A 17,630-nucleotide genomic window follows, 5' to 3' on the forward strand; every position below is an offset into this window, starting at 1 on the left:
AACGTGGGAACGTGGTGCCGTACAACACGTACGACGAGCCAAGAAAAGGGAAGTTCAATAGCCAATGCGGCTCCTTCTGCTTGATTCCGAGCATGTGTGAACTTTTGTGCTACAAACTTTTGTACACACGATCGGACTTTCCTACAACAAATTTTGATGGCGGAAAATTTGAGAACCTGCTATCAAACATATGTTGGCGGAAAGTCCGACAAGCAAATGTTCGATGGAGCATACACACGGTCGGACTTTCTGGCAAGCTCACATCCAACATTTCCCAATGTGAGAGAACCACCGCTCCAGGTAAGTCCACAAATCCAAGAAAACAGCCCCTCCAGGAATGGAGAAACCCAGGTGCAGGCATGGCATATACTTGTTACAAATAATTGAAGAGCTCTGGATGGCCGTACTCCAAGATAAAATTTCAAATGCCTTTTATTCGTGAAGCAGAATCACACAAAAGTGGGTCACAGCAAACATGGAAATATACGACAAATAAATATAATTCACACACATTGAATTTAATAAATAAAAAAAAAAAAATGCAAATGATGCACATTTTTTATTTATTTTTATATATATATATATATATATATATATATATATATATATATATATATATATATATAAACATATATATATATATATATATATATATATATATATATAAACATATATATATAAACATATATATATATATATATATATATATATATATATATATATATATGTGTATATATACATGTATATATACATACTTTTTTGCTTACACACATCATACAGAGACATGGAACAAATGTTGGGTCTTCAGTGACACACGTTGAGGGTTAGAGCTATGTGTTTGATGGAGTCACGCTGGCTCCTTAGTTGAATCAGCTGTTCAGCTAATTTATCAATTAATCAATTCAATGTGTGTTTAACTATGAATTATATTTATTTGTCATATGTTTCCATGTTTGTTAGCTATGAGAAAGCATTCTTGGTAGTGTGAAACGTGTTAGCTATTGTTGCTTTGCTGTGACCCACTTTTGTGTGATTCTGCTTCATGAATATAAGGCATTTGAATTTATCTTGGAGTGCGGCCGTCCAGAGCTCTTCAATTATTTGATCCAACATTTCCCGTCGGAAAATCCGACCGTGTGTACACGGCATAACCGGACATCTTTCAGGACTGTTTTGTAAAATTATCTGTAGTCTTTGGAACTAGCATCAACCTTACCCAAATATCCCATCTTACAGCACAGCTGAATCCTGTTATACAATGTTACTTGTATCTGACCAAAATGAAAGTATAAAATAACAAAAATTCAGCAGGCGGGTTCATTAAAGGCATTCAATAGCTCTTCTGCAAGGAAATAAACCTACCTGTCTGTTCATAGTCTTCTGTAGAATTTACACCGAGCCAGGCATGTACTGGCCATAGGGACTATAGGGAGTTTCCCGGTGGGCCGATGGCTCAGTGGGCCGGCTTCAGTGACAGCCAGTGACATCATTGGGAGGGACTTCTGGGGCTATAGCCCCGAATCTGGGGCCCTAACCCCCCGAGTCCATGCAGGAGTCCCCAACCACAGGGTCCCGGCCCACTACCTGCCCTCTTTCTGGTGACCCTGATATTAGGAGGGGCTCTCTGTGGACCTGGATTTAAGGGGGGGTTCTGTGGGGACCCAGATGTAAGGGGCTGGCTCTCTAGGGACCCTGATGTAAGGCGGGTGATCTCTGGGGACTCTGATGTAAGAGGGGCTCTCTAGGGGACCCTGAAAGAAGGGGAAGGCTATATGGGGACCCTGATGTAAGTGAGGGGCTCTCTGGGAACCCAGATGTAAGGAGGGGCTCTCTGGGAACCCAGATGTAAGGAGGGGCTCTCTGGGAACCCAGATGTAAGGAGGGGCTCTCTGGGAACCCAGATGTAAGGAGGGGCTCTCTGGGAACCCAGATGTAAGGAGGGGCTCTCTAGGGGCTTTTTTGCGCAATTGCATACAATTTATATACTGTTTTTTGCGTGTTTGCAAAATTAAAGTGGGCCGGTCTGGATGAAGTCCAGGGCCAAATTTTAGTCCCAGTCCAGCCCTGCACCGAGCTGTGCATGTGCAGCTCAGTTTACATTCCAGTGATTGTACTCCTGCATATGCATAAGAGTGACATCATTCTGAACTGGCTAGTCAAGATGGCTGAAGGCTGGCACCTGGAAGAAGCCATGGAGAAGATGCAGGCACCAGCAAGGGACCTGACGGACTTCGGACTGTTAAAGGTATGTATTGCAGACTTTAGTTCCAGTTCCGCTTTAATGCAGAATAAAGGCCTATGCAAGATAGCAGCCTTGGCACCTACATCCCTTTAACAGACATTGTTGACCAGTGGTGGCTGGTGCTCAATATTTTTTTGGGGGGTGGCAAACCAACTACCTCCCCCCCACGGGAGATGGAGGCAACTGACGAGGATCCGGGGTAAGGCTCCTGCTCCTCGCCCGTTGTTTCTCCTCCCGGTCAAACAGGAAGTGGGTCCTGAGACCTGATTGGCCGGGAGTCCTAAGACTCCCTGGCCAATCAGGTCTCAGGACCTGCTTCCTGACTGGTTGGGAGGAGAATCAGGAAGACAATAGCGAATATTAATTTGCTATTGTCACACAACTGGGTGGGCTCAGGGTGCAGTGCTCTGTGCCCTGGGCCCACCCTTTTTCAAGCCAATTAGAGCCTCTGGCTCTAATCATGTGCTTCTGAAAAATAAAAAAAACATTGAAATTCATGTATCCAGCGCCCTGCATGTAGATTGGGGGCTGGGCGCATGAATTAAGGGGGGGGGGGGGCGGCACCTCTGCACCCCTTATGGATGGGCTGCCACAGTGGTTGACAATGCTGCCTCATGGGAGAAATCCAGGTAGGATTCTTAACCACTTCAATACAGGGCACTTAAACACCTTCCTGCCCAGACCAATTTTGAGCTTTCAGCGCTGTCGCACTTTGAATGACAATTGCGCGGTCATGCTACACTGTACCCAAATGAAATTTTTATCATTTTTTTCCCACAAATAGAGCTTTCTTTTGGTGGTATTTGATCACCTCTACGGTTTTTATTTTTTATAAAAAAATACAGAAAATTTTGAAAAAAAAAAAATGTTTTTTTTTTGTTTCAGTTTCAAAACTTTGTAAATAAGTACGTTTTCTCCTTCACTGATGGGCACTGATGGGGCTACACTGATGGGCCCTGATAAGGTGGCACTGATGGGCACCAATGTGGCACCAATGAAGTGGCACTGATAGGCGGCACTGATAGGCGGCACTGATGGGCGACACGGATGGGCGACACGGATGGGCAACACGGACGGACACTGATAGGTGGCACAAATTGGCACTGATAGCTGGCACGGATGGGCGGCACGGATGGGCGGCACGGATGGGCATGGATAGGCGGCACAGGTGGGCATGGATAGGCGGCACAGGTGGGCATGGATAGACGGCACAGGTGGGCACTCATAGGCGGCACAGGTGGGCACTCATAGGCGGCACAGGTGGGCACTCAGGCGGCACAGGTGGGCACTCATAGGCGGCACAGGTGGGCACTCATAGGCGGCATCGGTGTTATAGTAATGGATGCCAATCAGTGCCAAACAATAATGCATGCCAATCAGTGATGCCCATTGTGGGCACTGATTGGCATCCATTATGGGCACTGATTGGCACCCATTGTGCTGACTGGCATCCCTGGTGGTCTAGGGAGGATTATGGATTTTATTACCTTTTCCCTGGTGGTCTAGTGGTGTCCCTGGTGGTCCAGTGTGGGCATCCTCGGGGGGGCTGTGCTGATAATCGATCAGCACAGACCCCCCCTGTCAGAGGAGCAGCCGATCGGCTCTCCTCTACTCGCGTCTGACAGACGCGAGTGAGGGAAAGCCGATCACCGGCTCTTCCCATTTACACTGTGATCAGCCGTGATTGGACACGGCTGATCACATGGTAAAGAGTCTCCATCGGAGACTCTTTACCGAGATCGTAGTTGCCGGGTGTCAGACTGACACTGGGGGCTGTGCTGATAATCGATCAGCAACTGGACTGGGGGCTGTGCTGATAATCGATCAGCACAGACCCCCCCTGTCAGAGGAGCAGCCGATCGGCTCTCCTCTACTCGCGTCTGACAGACGCGAGTGAGGGAAAGCCGATCACCGGCTCTTTCCATTTACACTGTGATCAGCCGTGATTGGACACGGCTGATCACATGGTAAAGAGTCTCCATCAGACTGACACCCCGCAACAACGATCGCCGCAATGCGCGCCCCCGGGGGCGCGCAGCGGCTCATAATCCTAATCACGTCATATGATGTCCGGTTAGGATTATGAAACCACTTTGCCGCCGTCAATTCCCTATAGGGCGGGCGGCAAGTGGTTAAGTTGGGAACTCCATACTATAGAGTAGAACCCTTGCTCTTTGTGTGAAAGCAGTGGTCTCTTTGCAGGGGTCTGATACAGCCCTATTGAGTCAGAGCTGGGGCTCTCCAATCAGCAATGCTCATGCTCATTGCCGATTGGAGAGCTCTAGCTCTGAATCAGCAGGGGGAGTGTCAGATCTTCATCTTTAGGGTCCTTCACTGCAGCATGCTGGCGAGGGACAGGATTTTCTACTCAGGCTGTGGCTGTTTTTTTTTTGTAAGACTTTGAATGCCTTTTGCTTCAAAGCATTTGGAATGTATTTAGCTGTTTTAAACTGAAAATGTAACTGAGCTTTAATGGTTAAGGATGCCTGCAGGTTCAGCCGTCATCTGTGCCTCTGTTAAAATAAGAAGCTTGCTAAATTGCTTTGGAAGGATAAATACAATTATACTGTTTTTAATTACGCCAGACCTTTCAATGAAACAGAAGACAATGCACAATTAAATGATTAGGCATGACTAGCTACATTGGCCAATGAAAACAATGTATAACGCAATGGAGTTTATTTACTAAAGATGGAGAGTGCAAATTCAGGCTCTCTTCTGTAGAAAAACCAGCTTTCCAGGTTTAATTGCCAAACCCTTAATTGAACAAGTTGAGGTTAGAAGCTGGTTGGTTTCTATGCAGTAGAGGGGTAGATCTGAAATGAGGGGAAGCTCTGCTAATTTTATCATCCAATCATGTGCAAGCTAAAATGCTGTTTTTTTACGTTCTACTACTATTACACAGATCCCCTGTTCTCGCTCACTGAGAAGCGATCGCGGGTGGCCAGTGGATATTCCAGCCGTTAGCCACATGCATTGGCTCCGGCGTTGATCTTAAAGCGGCCGATGTATGTAGCGGCCATAACCCTTTGCAGGGCGGCCTTGATTTTTGAGCTTACCGGTTACCTCCGCTTGGCTTGTTCTTCCACGTCTAGGGGTTCCCAGGGTTGATACCCAACAACTTTGGACGCTGACACCAATAAAGTCCTTTTGAAAGGTTTTATTTTGCAGGGGTAACATCCAACAACACAGTCTCGTTTAGGAACAGAGGGCAAGGGTGAAGAACTCAGGCACCTTGAACTGCAGACAGTGGCGTAACTAGAACCTTCGGGACCCCGATGCAAGAAACCATGAAGGGCCCCCCTGAACCCCAGCCAGGGCCCTTCCCTCTGAGTCCAGCGGTGGAACTCCAGGGCATGGTCACAGGTATGACCTTTGTGAGCCCTGTAGTTCCACCACTGGCATCAGTATTTAAAAAAAATTTTTTTTTTAATTTTTAGGTGCCCCATTGGGGGACTGTCCCTAGGTAGGATAGGGTCCCCATCCCCAGAAGAGATGAAGTCCTTTTCTACAGGGCAGATGAAGTTACTGCCCCCAGGTGAGAAGGGGTCCCGGTCCCCGGGGAGGTGGGGGTCCCTGTCCCCACGTGAGAAGGGGTCCCTGTCCCCAGGGGGAGATGGAGGGGGTAAGTAATGGTATGTGGGGGATGGGGTCCTCTCACTCATCATGACCAAGCTGTAGGCCGCGCACTCATCCATGTTGGGCTGGGCTCCATCCAGTGTGCCGGACGGGCGATCAGCATATCTCCCAGAAAGACCTTTCATCATCTGTGTATGATGGGGGAGGAGGGGGGCTGGCAGACAAGCCTGCAGTGTCCTCTGGGGGGTCTCATAGGGCTGCACTGCATCTGTGCGCTTAAAGTTTGTTTACCCGGGAGAAGTATGCAGTGCAGAGTGGGCCGGACTTGGGGGGGGGGGACTCTGGCTGGGGAGAACAGACATCGGACTGAGCGGCAATGCATGGAGCAGGAGAGGGGTACTCTGAGGAGCCGGCCAAGGACACAGGTCATGCGGGGAATGCACAACTAAAGAGCAGCCAGTGCGATAGTCGGGCGTGGAGCTCTGCTAGTCACCCTCCACCTCCAGCCACCCGTGTGCATGGTGCACTGGTACCCCTAGCTCAGTGGCGGCTGGTGAAGTTTTTGGATGGGGGGGCGCCAGACCCCGCCCATCATGACTCCGCCCATCATTTTGGCCCCTCCCACTTCTCATAAACCACGGCCCTTATGTAATCTGAAATTTTTTTTGGCGTGGGTTCCCCCCCAGATCCACACCAGACCCTTATCCGAGCACGCTACCCGGCCGGCCAGGAAAGGGGGTGGGGACAAGTGGGCGGCCCCCCCTCCTGAGCCGTACCAGGCCGCGTGCCCTCAACATGGGGGGGTGCCTTGGGGGAGGGGGGGCGTGTGGCCCCCCACCCCAAAGCACCTTGTCCCCATGTTGATGAGGACAAGGGCCTCTTCCCGACAACCCTGGCCGTTGGTTGTCGGGGTCTGCGGGCGGGGGGCTTATCGGAATCCGAGAGCCCCCTTTAATAAGGGGGCCCCGGATACCGGCCCCCCACCCTATGTGAATGAGTATGGGGTACAATGTACCCCTACCCATTCACCTGTGAAAAAAAAATACAAAAAAAACACAACACAGGGTTAAAATATTTTATTGCACAGCTCCGGGGGTCTTCCGTCTTCGGGGGTCTTCTCGCCGGACTCTTCCGCTATCTTCTTGTAGCTCTTTTACTAGCGGAGGAGCCCGGCATTCTTCTTCGTCGCCGCGGCCTCTTCTTCCGACTTCGGGGGTCTTGTCCCCCTCTTCGGTTCTTCTGCCGGGCCACCGCGCCTTCTTATAGCTCTTTTACAGGCGGTGGCCCGGTCTTCTGTCGCCGCCGCCGCCGCCCGTTCTTCTTCTTCTTCTTCTTCTTCTCCAGGAGATGTTGACTCAACGATCTCTCCGGCCGGAATGCCAGGGACGCGCTGCGCTGCCACTTATATAGGGACAATGTGGCGGTGTCACATGGGTTGATGCCACATGGGTTGGTCACATGGGTTGATGTCACATGGTGACCCCACCCCCTTACGATGTCACAGTCCCGGAGGATGCTGGGACTGTCGCCATGTGACATCAATCCATGTGACCAACCCATGTGACATCAACCCATGTGACACCGCCCCATTGTCCCTATATAAGTGGCAGCGCAGAGCGTCCCTGGCATTCCGGCCGGAGAGAGCGTCGAGTCAACATCTGGAGAAGAAGAAGAAGAAGAAGAAGAAGAACGGGCGGCGGCGGCGGCGACAGAAGACCGGGCCACCGCCTGTAAAAGAGCTATAAGAAGGCGCGGTGGCCCGGCAGAAGAACCGAAGAGGGGGACAAGACCCCCGAAGTCGGAAGAAGAGGCCGCGGCGACGAAGAAGAATGCCGGGCTCCTCTGCTAGTAAAAGAGCTACAAGAAGATAGCGGAGGAGTCCGGCGAGAAGACCCCCGAAGACGGAAGACCCCCGGAGCTGTGCAATAAAATATTTTAACCCTGTGTTGTGTTTTTTTTTGTACTTTTTTTTTCACAGGTGAATGGGTAGGGGTACATTGTACCCCATACTCATTCACATAGGGTGGGGGGCCGGTATCCGGGGCCCCCTTATTAAAGGGGGCTCCCGGATTCCGATAAGCCCCCCACCCGCAGACCCCGACAACCAACAGCCAGGGTTGTTGGGAAGAGGCCCTTGTCCTCATCAACATGGGGACAAGGTGCTTTGGGGTGGGGGGGCCGCACGCCCCCCCTCCCCCATGTTGAGGGCACGCGGCCTGGTACGTCCCCACCCCCTTTCCTGGCCGGCCGGGTAGCGTGCTCGGATAAGGGTCTGGTGTGGATCTGGGGGGACCCCCACGCCGTTTTTTCGGCGTAGGGGGTTCCCCTTGGAATCCATACCAGACCTAAGGGCCTGGTATGCTCTCAGAGGGGAAACCCACGTCAAATTTTTTTTCAGAAATTTGGCGTGGAGTTCCCCCTTCAGAGCTCATTCTCTGATTGGCCACGGCAAAAGTCGCCTGGCCTGGGGAAACCTTTCTCGCTGTGAAAGCTTTTTTTCCACTCATTCAGCTAAATGCATGAACATTCTCAAAAAAGTATAAACTAGAAAGCCTTTATGCGGTGACTCACCTCCTGCCTCACTGTCTTGCAGCTCCGCTCGGGCTGAGGAACGGAGCTGCCGACGTCACTTCCGGGTTTCGTGAAGCAGCCGAAAGCCGGAAGTGACCTGCCTGTCTAAGAATGACAATGCTCCCGCCCGTAGAATCACAGTGATTTTACGGGCGGAAGCTAGTCAGCGTTCTGCAGTGCGCCGCAAGGCGGGTTTTTAACCTGCAAATGAAGCGCCATGGATGCAATCTTGTGATTGCATCGACGTGGCGCTTCTCATAGCGCACTGTGACCGGCGCCACAGTACACTATGTTAAATTGTTAAATGACATTTTTTTTTTTTTAAATGTCTTAAAGGGCCCGTTTTTTTTTTTTTTATTATAATTTTTTTTACTTTATTTTTTTTTTTTTTTTTACTTTATTTTTTTTTTTACACCTAGGGGGAGGGGGGGCGGCGCCTGGGCGGGCCGCCACTGCCCTAGCTGCCTATGCTGCTGCCGGCCATATGTAGAGGGGGCTGCATGGGCCCCCTGAATTACAGGGCCCGGTTGCAGTCGCGACTGCTGCACCCCCTATAGTTCCGCCCCTGACTGCAGACATAACAAAATCTCTAGTACCACCCAGAAAGTAGCCACTCGCAGCTGGGCGCTTTAAGGCTGAAAAAATCTCTAGCCAGAGATTATGGCAGTCAGCACTTTGATTCAGAACTTGTAAAATCTCTGACCTTGAACAAGTTGTAACTGAAGGTGAAGAGGAACCTTTTACTCAGTACCTGGAACGTTCTCTGTCTCCTTGAGAGTACTGGAAAAAGCGTGGATTCGTCAATGTCCTTCCCAACTCAGTAACCAGGCACTTCTTAGGATGCCAGCTTGTTGGCCTTCCTCCGACGAGTCCTCCCCTGGTCACCTTCACGAGCTGTGGTGCCCCTCCAAGCCGAGAGCACACCCGGACACCTTGAATCCTCCCTCAGTTACTGCACCTCGGACCAGCCGGTTCCGAGACTCGGGAACAGACGGATCCTCACCCCAGACCAGGCGGGTCTATTGGGGATAACCAACAAAAGCATGTTGCGGAGCATCGAACGCTCCGTGACCGGTACCCCTCGCGGGCTACCCCGGTCCAGGAAAAAGGAACAGACCGCTAGGGCCTTACGAACAAACCACCCATCACATGTGACCTCAACATCTTAAGTACCCCTCCCCAAACTCCTCAGCGGGGCCCGGCACACCCACTGATTGGCTCAAAGGAAGCTGATACCCAAAACGTCCAACCAGGCCTGGTTCTGGCCTATCATGTGCACCTCACTGTACACATGACCAGGCAGAACTCTAACACAGTCCAGCCAAACTCATGTCAAATTTAACCTGCATAATTAACCCCCAGAACCCCATTAACGTTCTGAGGCAAAAACTAAATTTACCATTGAATGACACTTTGTCCAAAATGTCATCTGCTACATGTACAACTACAGCGATTCGCACAGCCGTGCCAACCTGCCGCAGTATAATGATGGCGGCTGGTCGGCAGGCGGGTAAATTAACAGTAAACTCTAGTTTAAATAAAATTCTATTTAAGAATGTATTCCAAACTCAAATAAACTCCTTCTCTTGCTTTCAGCCTCCTCCAAATCTTAAAACGTCTTTGTTTTTTTGCTGCTGTGATCTAGTTTTTCTGTTAAAGGGTGGCTACATTCGAACATAGCCACCTTCTCTGGCCCCCTCCCGAGATGGGCTAGGAACTATTGACTATTTGCTGATTAGAGTTTGTTCATTTTTGTATCATGTGGTGGTGGCTGGAGGGGTGTTGGGGGCACCAGCTTTGGCATCCTCATCCTAGCACTGGCCCAGACAAATTAGATATTTTACATCATACAGTTTTTGCACTTTTATGTAGGTAAATGAAAAAAAAAAAAATCACACCTTATTTAAAACATGCATTCTCTCAATGTTTTCCAGAAACTCAGAATCCTGACGTGGGCACTAACTCACGTCTCCCAGGTGAGTAATCTTTCCAGTTTTGTTTATCAAGGGATTGATGTAAGACTTCATTGGCTCAATGAAATTGCATTGAGGCTCTCCTTTTGAAAATGCTAGCTGTCTGGCTGTCATGACGTTCCATTGGCTTCACTGCTTTTGACAATAAAAACAGTTACTGGCGCAAAGCATAGGTACTAAGTGTGTGCCTAGAGTTCTCAATGGAGATGATAAAAGTTCATATAAGAATTCCTGTAAAGTCTGTTAAAAATCTATAGTAAAAGCTCACTGTGGTGGCAGCACAGTGTTGGAGCAAGAAGCAGCTCTGGGAGACAACTAGGGAGAGAACACAAGCGCCTTCTAAGTGTAGCATGTAATGATTTTAATGAGGGTTAAAAAGAGTATTACTCACAAAGGTAATAAAATCACAAGCATGTAGCACTGCTAGTCAGTGGCATCGAGAGGGGGGCTGAGGGGGCTGGAGCCCCGAGTGGGTCCCCAAAAAGCCCCAGGTCTCGGGCATGCACGATTCTATTATTAGCCCCGATCGCCGCTGCCAAACGGGCAGCAATCTGATCCAGAGTGCGGCTAAGTGACATAGCAGGTCCCGCCTTCTTGAGCCTGTGGACTGCGGGACGTGTGACGTCCATCATAGGTGCTGCAGGCTCCAGAAGGTGTGAATTACAATGCGACTGCCACGCCACATCACGTCACATCACTATGGGATCCCCGCTCCCTGCTCGGCGCTCGGGTGGTCTGCTCTCCTCTCCTCCTCTGGCAATGTCTCTGGCTGCCTGTTGTGATGATGATGATGGGCGCGCCGCACAACGCACACTATGGCTGAGCTGCAGAACACATGAAGTCTGTCTCCTGGTCAGGTAGGTCAGTGTATGTCTGTCAGGTAGGTAATTGTATGTCTGTCATGTAGGTCAGTGTATGTATATCAGGTAGGTCAGTATATGTCAGGTAGGTCCGTGTATGTATGTCAGGTAGGTCAGTGTAATGGTCAGAGTGGGTCAGTGTGTCAGGTAGGTGAGTTTAGTGGTCAGCATTGATGGGCACTGGTAAGCCAGGCAGCCACCAGCAACTAGTGAGCTTACCCCCCACCACACAGCCACACAACCCCACCGCCCAGCCAAAAACCCCTGCACCACCCCCCCGTGCCATGTACGGACTTTAGGCTGAAGCCCCTGGTCTTTTTGCCACCTGCTGCTAGTTAGTGTCTCAGTATCACTGTCCTTGGGGTGCCCGAGTGGTGTGAAGATCTGGGTTCCCACAATTTTGTTGCATCGGTTGATTCTGCTTCCTGAGTAAGTGGAACGCACTGCGGGGCTGCCGTGATGTCACTTCATGGATGTAATGTGTAGACGTAGGTGACACATTTGCGGAGCATGGGCTCCTTCTACAGGCCATGACACTGTCATCTTGGGAATGGGCTTATAAGAGCAAGAACTGTGGTGTTTCGTCAGATTAGGCGACCTGTCAGAATTTGTAATGGAAGTGACGTTACTTCGTGGCCATCTTGGTACACCCCACACTCGGCTGCAGTAATGATACACTGAGAAGGTTGCAAGCAGACATATTTGTACACCCACCGGAGTCTTGCATTTCATAGTTATATTTACCAGTAAACAGCTTATATAGTGAAATACAGTATTTAGAAATCCGTCTGACTGCTTTGATGTTGAATTGTAAAAGCAGCGGCAAGCCTGCTGATCTCACAGGTTTACTAATCTGACGGAACACAGTCAGACGGATTGCTAAATACTTTATTTCACTATATAAGCTCAGTTTACTGGTAAATATAACTGTGAAATGCAAAACTCCGGTTGGTGTACAAATATGTCCGCACGTCACTTCCGTTACAAATTCTGACGGATCGCCTAATCTGACGAAACAGCGGCCACAATCTATAGAGACCTGTTGCGGCCATTGAGTCCTTGTTCCATATTTTTATGCAAATATGAGACATATTGATATCAATGGTGTTACAATAAACCACATAGTCATATCATATAATAAAAACATATAATAATTTATATTGGAGAATATATGTTGCAAGGAACTCAATGTATGTAATATACTGTACTGTATATAGAAAACTATTACTGTTGTGGAGTTTATAAACAGAGGTTTAAACTGGATAATGGAACTATCATAGGATGCCCATTTTAAACCTTCCAGACACCAGGGGGAGGCACCAGAGGCAGTGGCGTAACTAGAACCTTCAGGGCCCCGATGCAGGAAACCTTGGAGGCCCCCCCCCGACCTCCTGACAGTGGGTGGCCGCATATAAAGGAACCGATTTAAAAAACATCAATTACAGCCACTGTGCCCATCAAACGCCACCACTGTACCATCAAACGCCACCACTGTACCATCAAACGCCACCACTGTACCTTTAAACGCCACCACTGTACCATCAAATGTCACCACTGTGCCCATCAAACTCTGCCGCTGTGCCCATCAAATGCCACCGCTGTGTTCATCAAATGCTGCCAGTGTACCCATCAAATGCCGCCACTGTGCACATCAAATGCTGTTGGTGTGCCCATCAAATGCTGCCACTGTGAATCCCCACCACCCGCTCGCTGTCTGCCCGCCACTTACCCTGTCTTGGTGGGGCAGTGGGTAACGGCCATGAGCGGGGTCCTCCATGCATCTCCTGCCATCCTCATCTCCCGTCCTCTCCTCCTGATAGGCGTCCAATAGCTGCGCCTATCGTTTCAACCAATCAGGTGATGGGTAACAGACCTGCACACCTGATTGGTGGAGAGGTGGTTCAGTGTTAGGAAAGTGAATATTAATTCACTTTTCTAACACACCTGGGTAGACTGTGAGCGTCACTCGTCGCTCGCAGTTCACCTATTTTGAAGCCTATTAGAGCCCATGGCTCTAATCAGGTGCTGCAAAAACACACCCCGCCATAGTTCAGGCGCCCGGCACCCCAAAAGGGACCAAACACCTAAATATGGGGGTGGCAGCGGTGGCCATGGATAGATTCATGCTATGCTATGCATGAATCTATCCATTGGTCATAGAGGGGGTGGCTGGAGAGAGGGGGCGGCACTTGTGCACCCTTTTGGATGCACCGCCACTGATAAACGCATGCACATTCACATACATACACATGCATACATGCACACTCACATATATGCGCACACACACATGCATACATTCACATACATATACATATATGAACACACACAGACATACAAGCATGCTCACACACACATGCATGCTCACACACACACATGCATGCTCACACACACATACATGCATGCTCACACACACACGCACATACAAGCGTTCTTACACACACATACAAGCAGGCTCACACACACACACACATACAAGCATGCTCACACACACATACAAGCATGCTCATACACACAAGCATGCTCACACACACACACGCACATACAAGAATGCTCACACACATATAAGCATGCTCTCACACACACACACATACATGCATGCTCACACACACACATACATGCATGCTCACACACACACGCACATACAAGCATGCTCACACACACACATACAAGCATGCTCACACACACACACATACAAGCATGCTCACATGCACACATACAAGCATGCTCACACACACATGCACATACAAGCATGCTCACACACACACACACACACATACATGCATGCTCACACACACACACGCACATACAAACATGCTCTCACACACACGCACATACAAGCATGCTCACACACACACATACGAGCATGCTCACACACGCACACATACAAGCATGCTCATACATGCACACATACAAGCATGCTCACACACACACATATAAACACATACAGTAGCTAGTCTTATAAAAAAAAACAGCAGACATTTACCTTGGCTCTTCCTACCGGGTACTGCACTGTAGGGGGAGACTTATGCCAGCCATACACGGTTCGAATTTCGAAAGAATTTTCTTTAGAAAATCGTATCTAAGAATTTTCGGATGAATTTCGCACCATTGGTGGGCTGCAGCAACAGCCGATTTTCGTGCGGAAATAAAATTTGAGGAATCGGACATGTTGGAAATTTTTAGAAAAACTAACGATTTTCTAATCAATAATGGGAGAATTGTGCAAGAAACGTAATAAGAAAAGAAAATGTACGGAGATAAAAGAAAATGTACGGAGATAAAAGAAAATGTACGGAGAGAAAAGAAGATTCCCAGCCAAGAAAATTCTTTTCTGTAGCAACATAAGGTGAAATTGAAGGCTTGGTCGGCCAAATTTCGAAAATCAATGGTGGCATCATTGGATCACAAAAAAAAAAACGTATTTTCTGATTTTGAAAAGAAAATTTGTTCGATATTCGACCGTGTATGGCCTGCATTAGGCTGCATTCACACCTGAGCGTAGCGTTTTCAAGCGTTTTTTGCAGCGTTTTTTACCACGATTTGCAGCGTTTTTTTAACCGCGATTTGCCGCGAATTTGTGCAGGGCAAAAGGTCACCAATGTTAAAAGAAGAAAAACGCCCAAATCAGCGCGACAAAAAAGGGTCCGGAACTTGTTTGAGCTTCAGGCGTAGGGCTTCAGGCGACTTGGAGTGGAGGTGTGAACCATCTCCATTGAGAATAATGGATTTTTTCCCCTCCAGCGTTTTGTAGCTTCAGGCGTCAAGCTACAAAACGCTCAGGTGTGAATGGGGTCAAAGAGCACACACACTTTACTCTAATGTGAGGAGCTACCGCACAGTGCCGATTTCAGTTCAGCTGATGATCGGGGAGCTCCTCTCAGCCTCCCCTCCTATGGAAGAGTACAGGGGGCCCTCAAGGGCCCCTTGCAGCAAGAAACCCGGTCGCCATGAAGATCTTGGTGACCCCTATAATTCCTATAAGTCTCGCCATTTATAAAACAATTATTAGCCCAGAGTCACCCGAGAGAGTGCGGCGCCACACTGCGCATGAGCGGGGAATCGATCCGAGCAGCAAGCACAAAGTCCGGCCACGTGGGCGGTGGTGCCTAACTCCCAAGTCTGTTGGACATCACGCGGTCCCGCCTGCGATCCTGGCATTGGACCAGTGAGACGTCCATCATAGGTGCTGCCATGTCCAGGAGGAGGGAATTACAATGCTCCCGCTGCGCCGCGTCACTTTGAGAAGATCCCACTCAGGCGGGCGGGCGGGCGGGCGGACGGGCGGCTCGGCTCTCTTGTCCTCCTCTCCTCTCCTCTTCTGCCCTTCTGCCCTGTCACGAGCATGGCTCTCCTGACCTGTATCCTGTCCTGCCCTCCTCTCCTGCCCTCCTGTCCTGTGTCCTGTCATGGCTCTGGCTGCGGCTACCTGGGGGGGCCTGCTGTCTACTCTACTGTGATGGGCGCGCATTTATGTCAGGTAGGTCAGTGTAGGTCAGGTAGGTCAGTGCGCAACAGGTAGGTATCACACCCCCCCCAGTGCCGGACTCGGGCTTCGGGCTGAAGCCCCTGTTCTTTTTGCCACCTAGTAATGCCCCTGCTGGTATGTATGGGACAAAAACACTATGACTAATTTGCATAGCTAAATCATTTTTTAAAATATTTTTTGAAGGACATATGAGGCTTTTATTTGGTACACTGTGTTAATAAGGAAAAAGTGTTCAGTTTTGTTGGTTAAAGGCTGATAAATACACAAAAATAGAAAAAAAGTTTTTTTCTAGTTTTTTTTCTCCAGCCCACGTGACATAATTATGCCATAGCTGACCTAATGGTCACATGACTCGTAACCACTCTGATTAATTTCTAGTTGTCAATGAGGACCAGAGCTGTTAGGAACAACCAGGACTGAAAGCTGAAATGTTGGGGATATATTAAAAATTGAGGGAATAAAATGGGTGATTAGATTAGACTACATGTTCACTATAAACTGGCGATGATGGATGGCATCTGCTGTTTCTCATGCAACTTGCCTAGTGAACAGTAGACCCCAAAACCTTCCTCCTTCAAATTCAGAAGAGCTTCAGGCAGGTCACACTGAGATTTTGTAACAAGTTGGAAAATTTGCGTGAACAATCATAAGTCATTTTGCTGGTCTTGGGTCAGTTGACAAAGGTTCAGAGCATTGTGGAAACTAATTTTAATAAGTCCATGGTAGGTTTCTTCTGCTTTCCTACCCCAACCGCTATCTCTGCCTGCCTGAAAGAATGGATTTTTTTAATAATGGCTTCATTTTGTTTGCCCATGTTTCTAGCTCAGCCTTTTTCAACCAGGGTGCCTTGAGGTTTCTTCAGGGGTGTATTGGCAAAATACCTAAAAATGGATCACAAATTGTATATAAGCCAGCAGGTGGATCAAGCCTGCCTTTTAGTTACATAAAGCCATGGGTTTTCATTATGCCACATTATGACTTTCCAGACACCGGCATCCTAACAACCAATGATGTCATCAGTTAATAAGAAGGATGTCTGTTGCCTCCGCAGCATCCTTGTTTGGCCCTGCTGTGCCCCTCTCCATCAGCACTGGGGTCACATTATCTGACTGATGGAGAAAAATTGAGGGAGAAGAGAAACATAGGAATACTAGTCAATACCAGTGTGCAAAAGTGTAATTGCTTTGGAAGAATAAATCACCTCTAACGTTGGGTGTCCTACCTTTGGATGCATTATGTAAAGCTATTAAAATAGTTTTTCACATTTTGGAAGTGGGTGCCTCAAGACTTTCCACAATTTTGAAGGATGACTTAAGATTGTCTGTAATTTTAAAGGATGCCTTAACATTGTCTGTAATTTTAAAGGATGCCTTAACAGTGTCTATAATTTTAAAGGATGCCTTAACAGTGTCTATAATTTTAAAGGATGCCTTAAGATTGTCTATAATTTTAAAGGACGCCTTAAGATTGTTTATAATTTTAAAGGACGCCTTAAGATTGTCTATAATTTTGACGGCTTCCCGACCAACCGCCGCAGTAATACTGTGCCAGGCTGGCTCCCCTGTGCAAGCCGCCGTAGCTATACGTTGGCTTGCGGGAGTCGGGATAGCAGGCGTGCGTGCGCACCCGCTGCACAGCAGGGGGTGCCGATGCTCGTGGCCAATGGTTGTGATGACCACCGGCCACAAGCGATTGTGTGCAGAAGAGACAGAACAGGGACGAGTGTATTAAACACACACTTCCCTGTACTGTTCTGAGAGGAGTGACAGATTGTGTGTTCCTATTAGCTAAAAATTGTACGATGTGTCCACCATAATGTTGCAGTCACAATAAAAATCGCAGATTGCCGGAATTACTAGTTAGAAATGCTCGCCGTTTCTAAAGGAGTCTAAAGTGCGCCTGCGCCGTTGTCTGCGGCA

Source organism: Lithobates pipiens, unplaced genomic scaffold, assembly GCF_037356315.1.
Source record: "Lithobates pipiens isolate NorthernLeopardFrog02 unplaced genomic scaffold, aLitPip1_a1.2 Scaffold_18, whole genome shotgun sequence".
Classification (NCBI taxonomy): Eukaryota; Metazoa; Chordata; class Amphibia; order Anura; family Ranidae; genus Lithobates; species Lithobates pipiens.